We start from the raw sequence: 16,227 nt of genomic DNA, 5'->3' as shown, positions 1-16,227 counted from the left end.
GAATACTTATTATCAACCCCAGGAAAGTCCACACAAGACCCAAGAAAACTCAGCTAATAAGTGACACACAGGACCAGCTACACAATTTCCTATGCAAAATAAAATTTGGGACACCTATTGTGAAAATTATAAAGAGCTTCAAGACAGCAATGGCACAGCATTAAAACAACATGTGACTACACAGGTCTCACACCCATGAAGACAGCCCTGGGGATAGAGCCGGGATATGAATCCGAGCAGTCTAGATCAAGAGCCTGAGTCCTTACATGCAAAGTGATCCTGCTTTGCTACCCAGGACATTCTTTAAAAGTCCTTATCTGGGTCTGCCCTGATCTCTAATTCAGTGACCTGAGTCTGGCCAAGGGTGCACTTGGCTGATGGTTCTCTGCTGCCCCCTTGTGGGTGGTGCCCATATAGCCACCCCTGCTTCAGGAGCAGAGCCTGGACCACAACCCAGGACAAGGCTCCCAGCCAAGGTCCCCAGTAGTGGTGACTGTGCTGTGCTGACACATCTAGGGACAGCGTGAAGGCTGGTCTGTTGGCTCTCTCAACCTCTAGAGTCCTAATCAGATGGGAGCCATATGGGAGGAGCCTTCTCAAATATTCCTCCTTCCAACTTAGGTTAAATGCCTTCTGGCCCAGGCGGCCTCCCCAGCCTCCAAGACAAAACTAACCCAGTTCCTGGCCCCTCAGAAGTGCTCAAGAAACACAAGCTACATGGCATTTCTCTGCAACGGGTCTAGCTTTTGCCTCTAGCCTGGGCTAATCTAAGACTCCTGAATTAAAACAAACACAAAACTGCTTTTCTTTTCTATGCTCACAGCCAACCTTTAGTCGTGCTGCATTGAAACCTGTGTTTTAAATCTACCCTTTGCCTCTCACCTGGGCTGGTCTAACGGGTCCTCTACCACTACTCTCCATCCTACAGAGCAAGACTGATCCATCTGAAAGGCTACAGATTTTGTCACCTCTCTCTATATTGGCCTGTTTATTACCTTGTGGTTTTGCAGCTTCACTCATTAAGAGTCTGGCTGGCCTCTTGATGTGCTTTGACAAGAAAATACAGCAGAGGTGACCATGTGCCAGTTCTCACCCAAGGCCTTAAGGGGCCTTGCACCGGTCCCCCACCCTCTGGAGCCACATGGCTTGTATGTGGGCAGCCCAAGCTACCCGCTGGAGGGCGAGACCCCTCAGGGCAGGGACCTCCCCGTGGAGGCCACGACCAGCCAGCGTCCAGCTGAGCCAGCAGCCACAGGCACAGGAGGGAGCCCAGCCAGGGTCCGCTGAGCCTGGGGAGGGGAGGAGGCTGAGTAGAGCCCTCCAGTGAGGATCCCCCACGGGACACCGAACTGAGCAACATCCCCGTAAGAAATCACCTTCGTAAGAACTCAAAGTCAGGTGGGTGACTGCAGTGCCTGGTTTCAACATTGCATCAAGGACAGAGACACCAAAAGGGCAGGAGAGACGGTCTTCTGCTGTGTGTGCCACTCCTCCCCACGGCCCGCACCGCCGTGCCCATGCCGGTGCCGAGAGAATCTGTGTGCTTGGGGGAGACAGCACAGAGTGATCGTGGGACTCTGCATTGGAATTCAGGGCTGCCTGTCACAATGGACCACGGCACAAGGCGGAAGGCTGCCAGAGCCCACTGCGGGGTGATTTAGACCAGCCCTGGCCGGGGGGATCCTCCTCACCAGCAGTAGAGAGCTGAGCGCAGCCTGCTTCCACCCTGGCTGATGAGAGCGGCCGGGGTCTGGAGTAACTTGTAAGGCAGTCAGGCCGCAACGACTGCGGTCCTTGGGCAATGCACCCAGCTGCGCTGAGCTTGCAGCCCGCGGACGTGGGTGCACGGCCCACTGAGACACCAGTGTGTCACCACTTCCCCAACTCTAGGCAGTGCAGTTCGTGGAGAGTCTTCTTTCCCTTGGGGAAAGGATAGGGAAGAGTAGAGAGGACTTTGTTTTGCAACCTGTTTCCAGCTCAGCCTCAGTAAAATAAAGTTCCAAGCAGTTCTAGACCCACCCTGGGGTAGAAGGAAACCTGTTGCCCTGAAGGCAAGGATCCAGCCCTGGCAGGATTCACCACCTGCTGCTTAGAGAGCTCTTGGGCCTTGAATAAACATCAGCAGTAGTAACCCAAACAGCATGCTATGGGCATAAAACACACAGACCAAAGGAACAGAATGGAGAACCCAGAAACAAATCCACACACCTGCAGTGAACTTACCTTTGACACAGGTGCCAAGAACATACAGTGGGGAAAAGACAGCCTCTTCAACAAACGGTGCTGGGAAAACTGGATGTTCATTTGCAGAAGAATGAAAATAGACCCTATCACTTGTCATATACAAAACTCAAATCAAAATGGATTAAAGACCTAAATCTAAGACCTGAAACTATGAAACTACTAACAGAAAACATTAAGGAAATGCTTCAGGACGTTGATCTGGGCAGGGGCATCTTGGGTAATACCCCAAAAGCACAGGCAACCAAGCAAAATTGGACAAAAGGGATCATATTAAGCTAAAAAGCTTGTGCAGAGCCAAGGAAACAATCCACAAAGGGAAGAGACAACCCACAGAACGAGAGCAATTATTCTCCAATATACACCTACCCATTGACAAGGGATTGATAACTAGAATACATAAGGAGCTCCCAAAACTCAATAGGAATAAAAATCAAATAATCTGATTTAAAAATAAGCAAAAGATCTGCACAGACATTTCTCAAGACATACAAATGGTCAACAGGTATAATAAAAATGCTCAACATCATTAGTCATCAGAGAAACAAATGCAAATCAAAACTACAATATCATCTCACTCCGATTAAAATGGCTATGATCAAAAAGACAGACAAAAACAAATGCCGGTGAGGATGTGGAGAAAGGGGAACCCTCATATACTGTTGGAGGGAATGTGAATTAGTGCAACCACTATGGAGAACACTATGGAGGTTCATCAAAAAGCTAAAAATATAACTACCATAGGACCGAGCAATCCCACTTCAAGGTATATATCTAAAAGAAAAGATATTAGTATAGTGAAAAGATATATGCACAACCATGTTTATTGCAGCACTATTCACTATTGTGCCAAGATTTGGAATAAACTTATGTGTCCATCAACAGATGAATGGATAAAGAAATTGTGGTACATATACACAATGGAATATTACACAACTGTAAAAAGTATGAAATCCTGCCATTTACAACAACGTGGATGGAACTCTAAAACGCTAGGTTAAGTGAAGTAAGCCAAGTACAGATAATCTCACATGTTCTCAGTCATATGTGGGAGCTAAATATTAAAATGATTGATCTCATGGAGACAAAAAGTAGAGTGGCAATTACCAGAGGCTGAGAAGTATAGAGGGGAGAAGGGTACAAAGAGGGGATGGATAATGGGTGCAAAAATACAGTTAGTAGTTAGAATTAAGAATATTTGACAGCACAACAAAGTGACAATTGTCAACAATAAGTTATGATACACTTTAATATAATTGGAATATTCCTAACACAAGGATATGATAAATGTTTGAGAGGATGGGTACCCAATTTACCCTAACTTGATTACCAATATGGCACACTATATCACAGGCACACTATGAGTGCCTGTGTCAAAACATGACACGTACCCTATAAATATATAAAACTATTATGTACTCATAGTAATTACAAATAAAAATTAAAAATAAAACATTATCTGAGCCTGGTCCTGATCAGCGGAACACCCCAGGAGGCCCACAGATTCATGAGATAAGTACACAGTAGTCGGTTCATGTTTTGGGGTGCTTTGCTGCACAGCAACCGCTTGCTAACACACCATCTAACTCCCAAGTGTGGTCACATCATCCCACTGATCTGACACCTCAGCGGCTCCTACTGTCTGCGGGGGAAAAAGTCCCATCTGCTTATCTCAGCACAGGATCTTCCTCTTATTCTGGTTTTGACTTTCTGCTGCAGCCCCTCCATTTGGACCCTGCAACTTTCTGCAGATCCCTGTGCTGTCTGCTACTGCTTCATGCCTCTGTGCTGTCACTGTAGCTATTCTCATGTTCTGGAATTTCCCTCAAGACTCAACGCTAGTGCCACCTGTTATGGGGGGTCCTCCCTGATCTCCCCAGAGGGGGTTGTGTGCATGATTTCTCTGCCAGGTTGTGAGATGTCCTTGTCTCATTCATCTCTACAAACCAACCATCCACTTAAGGTCTATGTGCACCAGATACCCATCTAGGCATTGGGCATATAAATATAAGTGGTTGCTGCCTCCTGTCCCCAAAGTTGCTGGTCCCTGAAAGATCCTTTCAATAAATATGGTAAGTGCAGTGACAGTTGAGTGAGGAAAGGTGTTTTCTAGGGGGTGATATCTTGAGAGACAGACAGGAGTGAGCCAGTATCAGAGAGCCATGGAAAGGCCCAGGGCTGACACCCAAGGGGACAGGGTACACTTGGGTCACTTTCAGCTGGTCGAGGGTGACGGGAGCAGAGAGGTGGGTGAGAGGAGGAGAGGGAGATTGAGGACTTGGATTTCCCTTGAAGGCAATGGGGAGCCACTAGAGGGCTTTAAACGTATGCAATAAGTGCTCCATGAATGTTTCCGTACCAGCAACCATCTGTCTCCCCATCAGAGTGAGAGTTCCTCCAGGGCAGGGCTATTCATTCTTTGTATTCCCTAGTTCAGTCCTGTACACAGCAGTGCTGGCTATAATTCTGATCAGGGAATGAACGAATCCATCCATGATATAATATTACTAATGGCAAAACCAAATGGATCTTTGCATATATACAAGAGCCACTTTGCACTCCCCCAGTTCAGGTGTTAGTTGAGGGTTCACATGGGCTGTGGAAAAGGTCCAGGTAACAAACACCCCTCTGTGCTTCCTGCAGCCTCTGCTTAGCAGCAGGTGTGTGTGTTGGTGCCACCTGGTGGCCACTGTGCGCATGTTCTAAAGAAGAAATCACCTTCCTCCATTGCTGAGGGGCCCTGTCAGGCCAGGCAGGGGGACAGGGAACCTAGAGTGGACAGAAATAACTCTGCTCAGTGACATATCCACCCTCCATCACAGGGGCCTCTGTGAATGCCAACACCAGCTCTGTGTGTCCACACCCTGAGAGACCTGAGTCCCCTTAACTTGAGCCCAAGGGAATAATTCACTTCAGACTATAGGACGTAGAAGCCCCTATCTGTGGCTTCTCAGTCCATGGTGCTTCCACAAGGTCCCTTTTCTGAGAGGATGATGAGATCCAGTACAAGGAAGCCACAGACAAGGAGGAAAATTTCGGTTTCCCTCCAATATCCTTCTTATTCTCTTCCGAAGAGAACCCTGGTTCTGTTCAGGGCAGCCACGTGCCCAGTTAAAAACTCTTAGCTCTCCAGACTCTCTTGTAGGTAGGGCTTGAAATGGTGCACAGATCTGGGCAATGGGGTGTAGGCAGATGTCCTTGGGGGTGCAGGGAAGCCACTCTTTTCTGAGTAGCAAGAGATAGGCTCAGCTGGCCTCAGTGTTTTTCCATTTCTCATCCCCCTTCTTCCTGATGGACCAGTGGGCAAGTTGTCTTCAGGTGGTTTAGCCGTCTTTTCTGCATGAGTGTGAGAACTGCAAACTGCAGATGTTAGAACAGGAAGGTAGAAGGTGTCCAAATATTTTTTGGTGACTTTCTTGAGTAGCTCCAGAGCCATCTCAGGCCTCTGGACATGCCCAGGCAAGAGACTTCCCGAAATCCTTCTCTGGGACCAAGAACACTTCTCCCTATTCTTCCCACTGATCACCCTCTCTGTGACCATAGCCTGTTGCTACAAGAGAATGTGAAAACCCCATTCATTGAGAAACCATAGTTACATTTCTGTCATCTGCAGGTTCTTGTCATACTAACATATATGTGTAACCTTTTTGCTTTTTGAGAGTGAGCCCAGAGAAAATCTGTATCTGGCATAAGGAACTGGAGAGCTTAAGACTGGGGATGTTTGGAGAAAGCCAAGATAAATATTTTCCCTGGGACACAGGAGACCTCTGTTCCAGTAGAACTCGCATTACAAGGTGACCTAGCGCAAATCATATTTCCTAGCACATTTCAGGCACTCAAATATATATACTTCTACATATTTTTTTATAAAATATATATGTATGTATATATAAAAATATGTGTAAATTACATATACATGTACAACTTACATGTATGTGTTCATAAATATATTTATTTAGTATTTATTAACATTATGGAGTTTGATTTTTTCCATGTTTTTATTTATATAAGTATATATATATAATTTATATATAATTTATGTATATATAATTTATATATATAAATTATAAATATATTTATATATGGGGTACAAGTGCAGTTTTCTACATTGATATAATGCATGGTGATGAAGTCAGGGCCTTCAGTCCATCCATCACTGAAGCAACACACATTAAACCAATCAAGAACCTCCTATCATGCACCCCCTGACCATCCCAACCCCTCCCGGTCTCCATTGTCCCTCATTCCACATTCTGCTTCCATGTGTACATATTTATCTCCCACTTGTGAGTGAGAACATGCTGTATTTGTCTGTCTGTGTCTGAGCTGTTTCACTTCATATTAAGGGCCTCAAATTCTAGCCATGTTGCTGCAAAAGACATTTCATTCTTTTTCACAAATAAATAATATTCCATTATGTGTATACACCATATTTTTAAAAAGTAATCATCTGTGATGGACACTTAGGTTGATTCCATACCTCTGTTATTGTGCATAGTACTAAGATAAACATACATGTGCAGGTATCTTTTTTATATATTGATTTATTTTCCTTTGGGTAGAAACCCAGTGGTGGGATCACGGAAGCATATGGTACTTCTCTTTTTTGTTCTTTGAGAAATCTCCGTACTGTTTTCCAGAGAGGCTGCACTAATTTATGGTCCCACCAGCAGTAAGAGAGTTCCCATTTCTCTGGCATTCTTGCCAACATCTTTTATTTTTTGTCTTTTTAATAATAGCAATTCTGATTGGTATAAGATGCTATCTCATTGTGGTTTTACTTTGCGTTTCTCTGATGATTAGTGATGTTAACCTTCGAGGAAGAAGCCATTGTCTTTGGAGCCAGCTCAGCTCCCTCTTGCTGTCCAGAGGCCGGCTGCGGGTCTTTGCCAGCCAAGCCAAAAGGCTTCTTCAGGGAAGAGGCAACTGTCTTCGAGCCACCTCAGCTCCCACTCGCTGGTGACCGCCTCCCCTCCTCACTTTTAACCGAGTCCAGAACCCAACAGCAGAAAGCCAACTCGGTCTGTTCACACGCCCTGAGGAGAAAACTTGTCCTCCTGGCAACTCAGACCAAGTAAGGCCAAGAAAGCCTTCAAACACGAGATGCGCATGCGCACTCCAGCCTGGCATTCCCCACGCATGCGCAAACACACCGAGGGTACCGGCTCGCGGGCGCTCCCAGCGTGCAGGTGAGGGCGGTAGCTCCGGTTCCCGCGCTGCTGGTGGGGTTCTCCCTGGGGTTCCTCAGGCTTTCTGACAGGGCCGCCCGCCCGGCCTGAGGACTTGGCTGACAGCACTGGCCGACACCGACCTCTGTGTCGCGCACAGAGCGCAGTGGCTGCCAGTGCAGAGGCTCAGTGGCCAGCGGGGATGGGGCTGAGTCCCTGACTGGATCCCGCCCTGCCGCTGCCAGGGCGTCTCTGCGGCCGGCGGGCTGGGGACGAGGTGAGGGCCGCGTGCGGGCGGCCGGCGGGGCGGGCGTGGGGCTGGCGGGCTGACCCTGGCCGCCTGCAGGTTCCCCCGCGCCGCCGCACGTCCCAGCGCGCCCCGGACAGCACCGGCGCGGGGCGGGAAGGGGCCGCCCTCGCGGGTCCCTCAGCGGCCACGGAGACGGGCTGAGGGGCCGTTCCCGCCCTGCGCCGCCGCCGCTGCGGGCGCGCTCAGGGGCTGCGGGTCGCGCTGCCCGCCTGTCGCCAGCCGGGTCCTCGCCCGCAGCCGGAGCAGGAAAAGCACCTGCCAGAGCCGACAGCAGAGGCCGCCCTGGACCCCTCCTTCACGCACTTCTGCGGGTGGTGACCCAAGAAAGAGAGTTTCCCAAGGGAGACGGCGGGGAGGAAAGGGAGTACAGGGAGTGGTGGTTAGTGAGAACATGACGCTGGGACAGAAAGTGGCAATTCCCATAAAGCTGCTTCCCCAGTTCTCCTTTGTGCGGACACTTTGAGGTCTGCCTGGCCTCACCTTTCATTTCAAAGGTTTCCATAGTATTTAGTTATTTTATCTTTCAGCCATTTGCTGATTTTTTCTCTTGCCAACATGCATATGAAGAGAAGCCAGTTACAAGGCAAATAATATGGTAGTCCTTTGAAACTCTAGGGTTTCATTATAACAATGAACTACAGAACGTGGTGTTAAGCACGGTCTCCTATTGCTTGATACTGAGTACACATTTGAGAGAAAAAAAGAAAAAGGAAACTCTCCAAATATCCTTCTCCCTCAGTTTACTTCCTTTCCCTATCTCTCTTGTTCTAGACATTCTCCATGGGAGTTTAGCGGAGGCAACAACCGAAGGCTGTCTTCATGATTGCAGAGATTGTGCCATCAAGTGCAAACTTATGAGAAACCAGTGCCTCGTCTCCAGGATAAATGAAATTACATTTCTAAACGACTCTTTCCCTCCCCTTTGACCAGCCATAGGTATATCTTTTCCTTACTTTTATTTTTTGCTTTTTTTTCCTTTAAAGTTTTAAAGAGTAAAATTTTAATCCGTGCATGATTAATTTTAAAGCATGGGAAACATTTATAAATTTTTTCTAAATGTCTATGCACTTTCCCAAACAATCCGTCTTTCCTCAGTAAGTTAAAATGTCATTTTATCTTACCGTAAATGCTTAGGTAGGTATTTTATGGTTTCTTTCTGGTGTTTCGTTCTGTTTCCTTGAATAGTTTACTTCTTGACTCCCTATCCCAGTATCTTGACTTCTTTAATTATAAAACCTATTTTGAATATTGATTAAAATTCCAAAGTTCCCCTCATTTTTTCCTTTGATATTCCTTTGGCAATGTTTACCTCTTTATTATTTGAGGTGAATTTTTAATCAATATGCTAAGTTAAAAAGAATTCTCAGTGAGATTTTCATTGTAATTGGGTTAACACAATTTATTTTAACTGGGACTCAATCTCATGAATCAGTCTGTCCAGGTAAATGTTATGCCTCCCAATTTAAGTCTTTTTTTAATGTCCCTCAACACCATTCATAGCTTTTTTTCATTATGTGAATCTTGAAGACTTCTTGATGTATTTCTCTCTGTACTTTTGTAATTTTTTTGTTGTGATAATGTTTTTCTGTTACAATTTGTACTACATTATTGTTTTAATATCTATGTATTCCTTTAACAATCAGTGAAGAATTTTTTAAGCTATAATTTTGTGAGAGGAGGAGGAGTTGACAATCAATAGCAAATTCTTACATATAGCACGAATTGTTCAGTGGAGATTGCACCAGAATGGTTTAATATTGAAGAATGGTGTGATGCAGATGAAAAGCAAAATAAAGTAAAATTCGGACAAGATGTGCTGCTTTTTATTCAAGCATAAGATAAGTGCTATAAATGTATGAATATATAACATGGTTATTTCCTCCTAATCTTGCCTATGTACTTAAACCTGATATGAAAGCTCTGAAACATGGGGCTCAGTGAGCTTTCTGGTTGGTGGAAACATCAATGTGCCGAGAGTAATATGCCTGGAGCAGACCTGGAAGCTTCACCACTAACTCTCCAGACCTTTGATTTCCTGTGTGTCTTTTCACTTAGTTGCTCATTTGCATCTTTATAATAAACCAGTAATGATAAGGGTAGCACTTTCCTGAGTTTTGAGTCATTCTAACAAATTTCTTGAGATCCCTAAGTAACTCTTATAATAACCTTGTTTCCACATAAGGTCACATTCACAGGTTCTAGGAGTGAGGACAAGGATATGTCATTTTCGGAGAATACCTTTGAATCCACTACATAATGCTGTAGCACCTATCAGTGCTTTATTCCTTGTTATGGCTGAATAATATTCCGTTTTATGGCTATACCATGTATTGTTTATCCATTTTTCAGTTGCAGGACATTTAAGCTATTTCCACTTTTTGGCTGTTATGAACGATGCTGCAGTGAACATTCGTGTGGACATGTCTTCATTTCTCTTCAGTATATACAAGTGGATCCATCATCTTTATTGGCACATCCCCTCCCTATCTTTCAAATTTCCCCCACAAGATATTTTTCCAATGTCAAGACCAGTGAAGATTTTAGAAATTGGGCCAGCACTTTGTGCCAGGGAATATTTGTGCCCCATCTGCCACTCATAATGATGTTCTGTTTGCTTGTCAGCTGTGAGTAATACAGTCCCAAAATCTGTTTTCTCAAACCACTTCTGGCTCCACTTGCCTTAGTTGAGTCCCCAGAGAAGGAGAAGGCTGGATAGGACGAGATGTGCAAGAGATTTACTGGGGGAAATACCTATGGAGGCAAAAAGGGAGTGTGATAGGCAGAATAATGGTCTCCCAGAATACGGACACCGTGATTCCTGGAACCTGTGAATATGTTGTGTTCTGAGGACATTGTCCTGGATTATGCAGGTGGGTCCAATGTACTGACAAGGGACCTTTAAATGTGGAAGGGGCAGGAGGAAGTGAGAAAAACTCCACAGGCCATTGCTGGCTTTGAACGTGGAAGGGGACAACAGATTGCACTCAAGTGATCTCTAGAAGACAAGGAAACCGGTTGTTCCAGGGAGGCCCTGGAAAGGAACACAGCCCCTGCTAACACCTTGATTTTAGCCCAGTGAGACTCACTTCAGACTTCTGTAAAATAAAGGTACATTGTTTTAAGCCACTATAGTTGTGGCAATTTGTTATAGCAGTCATTAGAAACTATTAATAATCCAGGGATGGTGCTAGAAAGAAGAGGGGGAATGTTTAGACTGCAGTAAAAGTCTGGAAAGGAGTCAGGGGGCAAAAGGATTGGGAAGAAAGCGCCTAAGTCTGTACAACTAAATGAACATTTCTGGCCGGGCCAATGGGAAGTCACGGGGCCGATGTTACCTATTAAAGAAACTCTGCTTCCTACGAAAATGGGCCTGGGTTAGAACTCTACCCTGTCATGCTTGTCAACAGCTGGGAGAACTTTGCAGGAAACATATTCTTGGCACAAACACAAAAGTGGATCCAGAAGGGCAGTGGTGGAGCCGTCTGCTGTGTGCGCTGACTAGGTTTCTTGTACGACCAGGACCGTCAGTGCCACAACCATGATAGTCTCAGGGAAACTGGGATGGTTGGTTGCCCTGTTGCTAGAAGTGGAGACCTGATGTGAGCATTTTTATGCCCAACATACCTCTCATTTCTGTGGCCCCTTCTTGGAACAGAATTCTGCCTATTGTGGCAGTTTATAGCCAGCAGATTTTCTTACCTTCTGTCCTCCCTTCCCCATCTACCCAGATCAGACTCCACCTGTGCTGTGAAGTTCCTTAGGCAGATTAGGGCAGTGTAACTGTTCTTTGTAGCTCGCAAACATTAAAACTCAGACGTGAGGACTGCAAGTTCAATTTCCAGCTTAGTCCTCCGTTTTCCTTCTGCACTTCTCTAAAGAACCACAGGCAACCCCTGTGCCCCCAGTACTCCACATGGACAGACAATGGAGCGCCGCGCTGGCAGCATGCCTGCTTTAGCCCTGCCCTCAAGGGCCTATGTCTCCTGTAGGGGAAAGCCAATGTTGGTACCGGTCCCATTTTCCCATGTTGATAGTCAGCCACACTATGTGCTTCCTGTCTTCACACACATAATGAGTGGACATTGTACTTGATAAAGTCTTCATCCTCTTTGATTTGTTCCTGTGTCTGTGCCAAAGATAGGATCTTTAAGTGGTATAGGGAGTCAGAGCCCACAGAGTATGACTAAAGCCATACTTTGGCCAAATTTGGCCTCTCTGTGGCCACATTTTTGCACTAGATGCAAATTAGGTGGCTCAACCCCAGCCTGGGACTGAAGGGTGCTCTAAGGAGCCTTCATGGAACTGAGAGCAGGCTTGGCTGCTGCCACTCGAAAAGCCGAACACAAGTCAAGGAATTGGTGAAAGGAACAGTGGGTTTATTTCAAGAGCCAGCACCCTGAGGAGATGGTAGGCTCATGTCTCAAAGGCCATCTCCCCTTCTTCAGTCTGAGGAAGGGCTTTTAAAGGGGCTTGGGAGGGGCTAGCCACGTGCAGATCTGCAGGTCTTGTTTCTGCTGGTTACCTTGAGTAATGGGCCATCTGGGGTCTGGCTGGCATCAGAGAGTTTGAAACAGAATTGAGGTTAACTCCTCAGCATTCTCTCCTCCAGGGGGTGGTCCTGGGACGTCTGTTCTGTAGTTAACTGTGGAAAGCCAGTTCTCGGAATTCTTAAGCAAGCACACAATTAGGCATTGTAAACAAAGTTGATGGAGTGACTGTTACTGTTACACTAGATGGGAGAGAGGTGGTTAAAAATTTACCATTAGCACTCAGAACCTTGCTTTTGGTGGACCCAGTCTTAGGAGAATGCGGTATATCTGCATATACCTTGACTACTAAGGTCTACGTTATTTTGTATTTATTTTCTTATTTGCATCTTCTAACTTTTCAGTAATAAGTGTATGCTGCTCCTGCATAAACATTAGTGATTTAGTTAATAAAATACCTTTAAGAATGTTTTTAGAAATTAACAAATTAAAATTTACATATTGATATTAAAATATAAAGTACATGATAAATATAAAGTATTTAATTTACTTTTTTAAAATTTTATTATTTTTTATTTCAGTGCATTACAGGGGTACAGATATTTAGGATACGATATTGCCTTTGCCCCACTCAAGTCAGAGCTTCAAGCATGTCTGTCCGTCCCCATACGGTGTGCACCGCACCCAGTAGGTATGTATATACCCATCCCCTCCTCCCGTCTCCCATCCCCTCCTCCCGTCTCCCATCTTCCCAACACCCGATGAATGTTATTAGCATATGTGCACGTAAGTGTTAATCAGTTAATACCAATTTGATGGTAAGTATACATGGTGTTTGTTTTTCCATTCTTGTGATACTTCACTTTGTAGAATGGGCTCCAGCTCTATCCAGGATAATACAAGAGGTGCTAGATCAGCATTTTCTTTTTTGTGGCTGAGTACAACTCCATGGTATACATAGACCACATTTTATTAATCCACTCATGTATTGATTGGCACTTGGGTTGTTTCCACATCTTTGTCATTGTGAATTGTACTTCTATAAACATTCTAGTGCAGATGTCTTTTTTTATAGAATGTCTTTTGTTCCTGTGGATAGATGCCCAGCAATAGGATTGCTGGATCTAATGGTAGTTCTACTTATAGCAATTTGAGGTATTCCATATTACTTCCCACAGAGATTGTACTAGTTTGCAGTCCCACCAGCAGTGTAGGAGTGTTCCTATCTCTCTGCATCCATGCCAACATTTATTGTTTTGGGACTTGTTGATAAAGGCCATTCTCACTGGAGATAAGTTGTATCTCATTGTGGTTTTGATTTGTATTTCCCTGATGATTAGAGATGTTGAGCAGTTTTTCATATTTGTTGGCCATTAGTCTATCTTCTTTTGAAAAGTTTCTCTTCATGTCCTTTGCCCACTTTTTGAGAAGATTGTTTGAGTTTTTTCTTGCTGATTTTCCTGAGTTCTATATAGATTCTAGTTATCGGCCTTTTATCAGATGTGTAACATGCGAATATTTTCTCCCATTCTATAGGTTGTCTGTTTGCTCTTGTGGTAGTTTCCTTGGCTGTGTAGAAGCTTTTTAATTTGACCAGGTCCCATTTATTTATTTTTGTTGATGCTATGGTTGCCTTTGGGGTCTTTTTCATCAATTCTTTGCCTAGGCCTTGCCTATAGGCCAAAAATTCTATAAGAGTTTTTCCAACATTTTCTTCTAGAATTCTTATAGTTTCATGCCTTAGGTTTAAGTCCACTATCCACCCTGAGTTAATTTTTGAGAGAGGTGAAAAGTGTGGGTCCTGTTTCAGACTTCTACATGTGGCTATCCAATTTTCCCAGCACCATTTATTGAATATGGATTCTTTTCCCCAGTGTATGTTTTAGTCTACTTTGTCTAAGATTAGATGACTATATGAGGATGGTTTTGTAGTTTTCAGTTCTGTTCTATTGGTCCATCTCTCTGTTCTTGTGACAATCCCATGCTGTTTTAGTTACTATAGCCTTATAGTATAGCTTGAAGTCTGGCAAATTGATGCCTCCCAATTTATTCTTTTGCTTAAGATTGCTTTGGCTATATGGTGTCTTTTTGGTTCCATTTAAAGTGTAGAATTATTTTTTCTAGATCTGTGAAAAATGATGTTGGTATTTTAATAGGGATTGCATTGAATCTGTAGATCATTTTTGGTAGAATAGACATTCTTTTTTGTTTGTTTTTTTAATTTATTTTTTATTTTGGAATATTATGGGGGTACAGATTTTAAGGTTTCAATAAATGGCCTTTCCCCTCTCCCCCACAAGTCTGAGTTTCCAGCATGACCATCCCCCAGATGGTGCACATCTCACTCATTATGTATGTATATACCCATCCCCATCCCCCCTCCCACGTGCCCAATACCCTATTACTGTAGTACCTATGTGTCCACTTAGGTGCTGCTCAGTTAATACCAGTTTGCTGGAGAGTATATGTGGTGCTTGTTTTTCCATTCTTGGGATACTTCACTTAGTAGTATGGGTTCCAGCTCTAACCAGGAAAATATAAGATGTGCTATGTCACCATTGTTTCTTAGAGCTGAATAGTACTCCATGGTATACATATACCACATTTTATTAATCCATTCTTGGATGGATGGGCACTTGGGCTGTCTCCACAGCCTTTCGATTATGAATTGTGCTGCTATAAACATTCGAGTGCAGGTGTCTTATTGGAGAGTGTCATTGGATCTTTTGGGTAGATGCTCAGTAATGGGATTGCTGGATCAAATGGTAGATTCACTTGTATAGCTTTAAGGTATCTCCATATTGCTTTCCACAGAGGTTGAACTAGTTTGCAGTCCCACCAGCAGTGTACAAGTGTTCCTCTCTCTCTGCATCCACGCCAGCATTTATTGTTTGGAGACTGTTTGATAAAGGCCATTCTCACTGGAGTTAAGTGATATCTCATTGTGTTTTTTTTTTTTTAATTTTTTTTTATTTTGGCATATTATGGGGGTACAGATTTTAAGGTTTCAATAAATGCCCATTTCCCCCCCTCCCCCCAAAAGTCTGAGTCTCCATCATGACCATCCCCCAGATGGTGCACATCTCACTCATTATGTATGTATATACCCGCCCCCCTCCCACCTCCCCAATACCCTATTACTGTAGCACCTATGTGTCCACTTAGGTGCTACTCAGTTAATACCAGTTTGCTGGAGAATATATCTGGTGCTTGTTTTTCCATTCTTGGGATACTTCACTTAGTAGTATGGGTTCCAGCTCTAACCAGGAAAATATAAGATGTGCTATATCACCATTGTTTCTTAGAGCTGAATAGTACTCCATGGTATACATATACCACATTTTATTAATCCATTCTTGGATAGATGGGCACTTGGGCTGTTTCCACAGCCTTGCAATTATGAATTGTGCTGCTATAAACATTCGAGTGCAGGTGTCTTTTTTGTAGAGTGTCACTGGATCATTTGGGTAGATGCCCAGCAATGGGATTGCTGGATCAAATGGTAGATTCACTTGTATCGCTTTAAGGTATCTCCATATTGCTTTCCACAGAGGTTGAACTAGTTTGCAGTCCCACCAGCAGTGTAGGAGTGTTCCTCTCTCTCCGCAACCACGCCAGCATTTATTGTTTGGAGATTTTTTGATAAAGGCCATTCTCACTGGGGTTAAGTGATATCTCATTGTGGTTTTGATTTGCATTTCCCTGATGATTAGAGATGTTGAGCATTTCTTCATATGTTTGGTTGGCCATTCTTCTGTCTTCTTTAGAAAAATTTCTGTTCAAGTCCTTTGCCCACTTTTTAATGGGGTTATTTGATTTTTTCTTCCTAATTTTCGTGAGTTCTAAGTATATTCTAGTTATCAGTCCCTTATCGGATGCATAGGATGCAAAAATTTTCTCCCATTCTGTAGGTTGTCTGTTTACTTTCATGACTATTTCTTTGGCTGTGCAGAAGCTTTGTAGCTTGATCATGTCCCATTTATTTATTTTTGTTGCTGCCGTGATTGCCTTTGGGGACTTC

General features: G+C 44.1%; 1 long non-coding RNA gene across 2 annotated transcripts; it reads left to right on the top strand.

Annotated features, from left to right (window-relative positions):
- The first annotated feature begins 7,437 nt into the window (after positions 1-7,437).
- LOC142862608 (uncharacterized) lies at positions 7,438-14,430 on the top strand. 2 transcript variants are annotated; one of them, XR_012913676.1, is made up of 3 exons: positions 7,438-7,686; positions 8,491-8,655; positions 12,788-14,430. It is a non-coding gene; the product is annotated as an uncharacterized LOC142862608 (long non-coding RNA). The 2 variants fall into 2 exon arrangements; XR_012913675.1 differs by lacking the exon at positions 12,788-14,430 and adding an exon at positions 10,069-12,627.
- The last annotated feature ends 1,797 nt before the right edge of the window (positions 14,431-16,227 follow it).

The sequence above is a fragment of the Microcebus murinus genome, chromosome 20 (assembly GCF_040939455.1).
Source record: "Microcebus murinus isolate Inina chromosome 20, M.murinus_Inina_mat1.0, whole genome shotgun sequence".
Lineage (NCBI taxonomy): Eukaryota > Metazoa > Chordata > Mammalia > Primates > Cheirogaleidae > Microcebus > Microcebus murinus.
The sequence above is the reverse complement of the archived record's forward strand: the minus strand, read 5'-3'. Positions and strand labels throughout refer to the sequence as shown.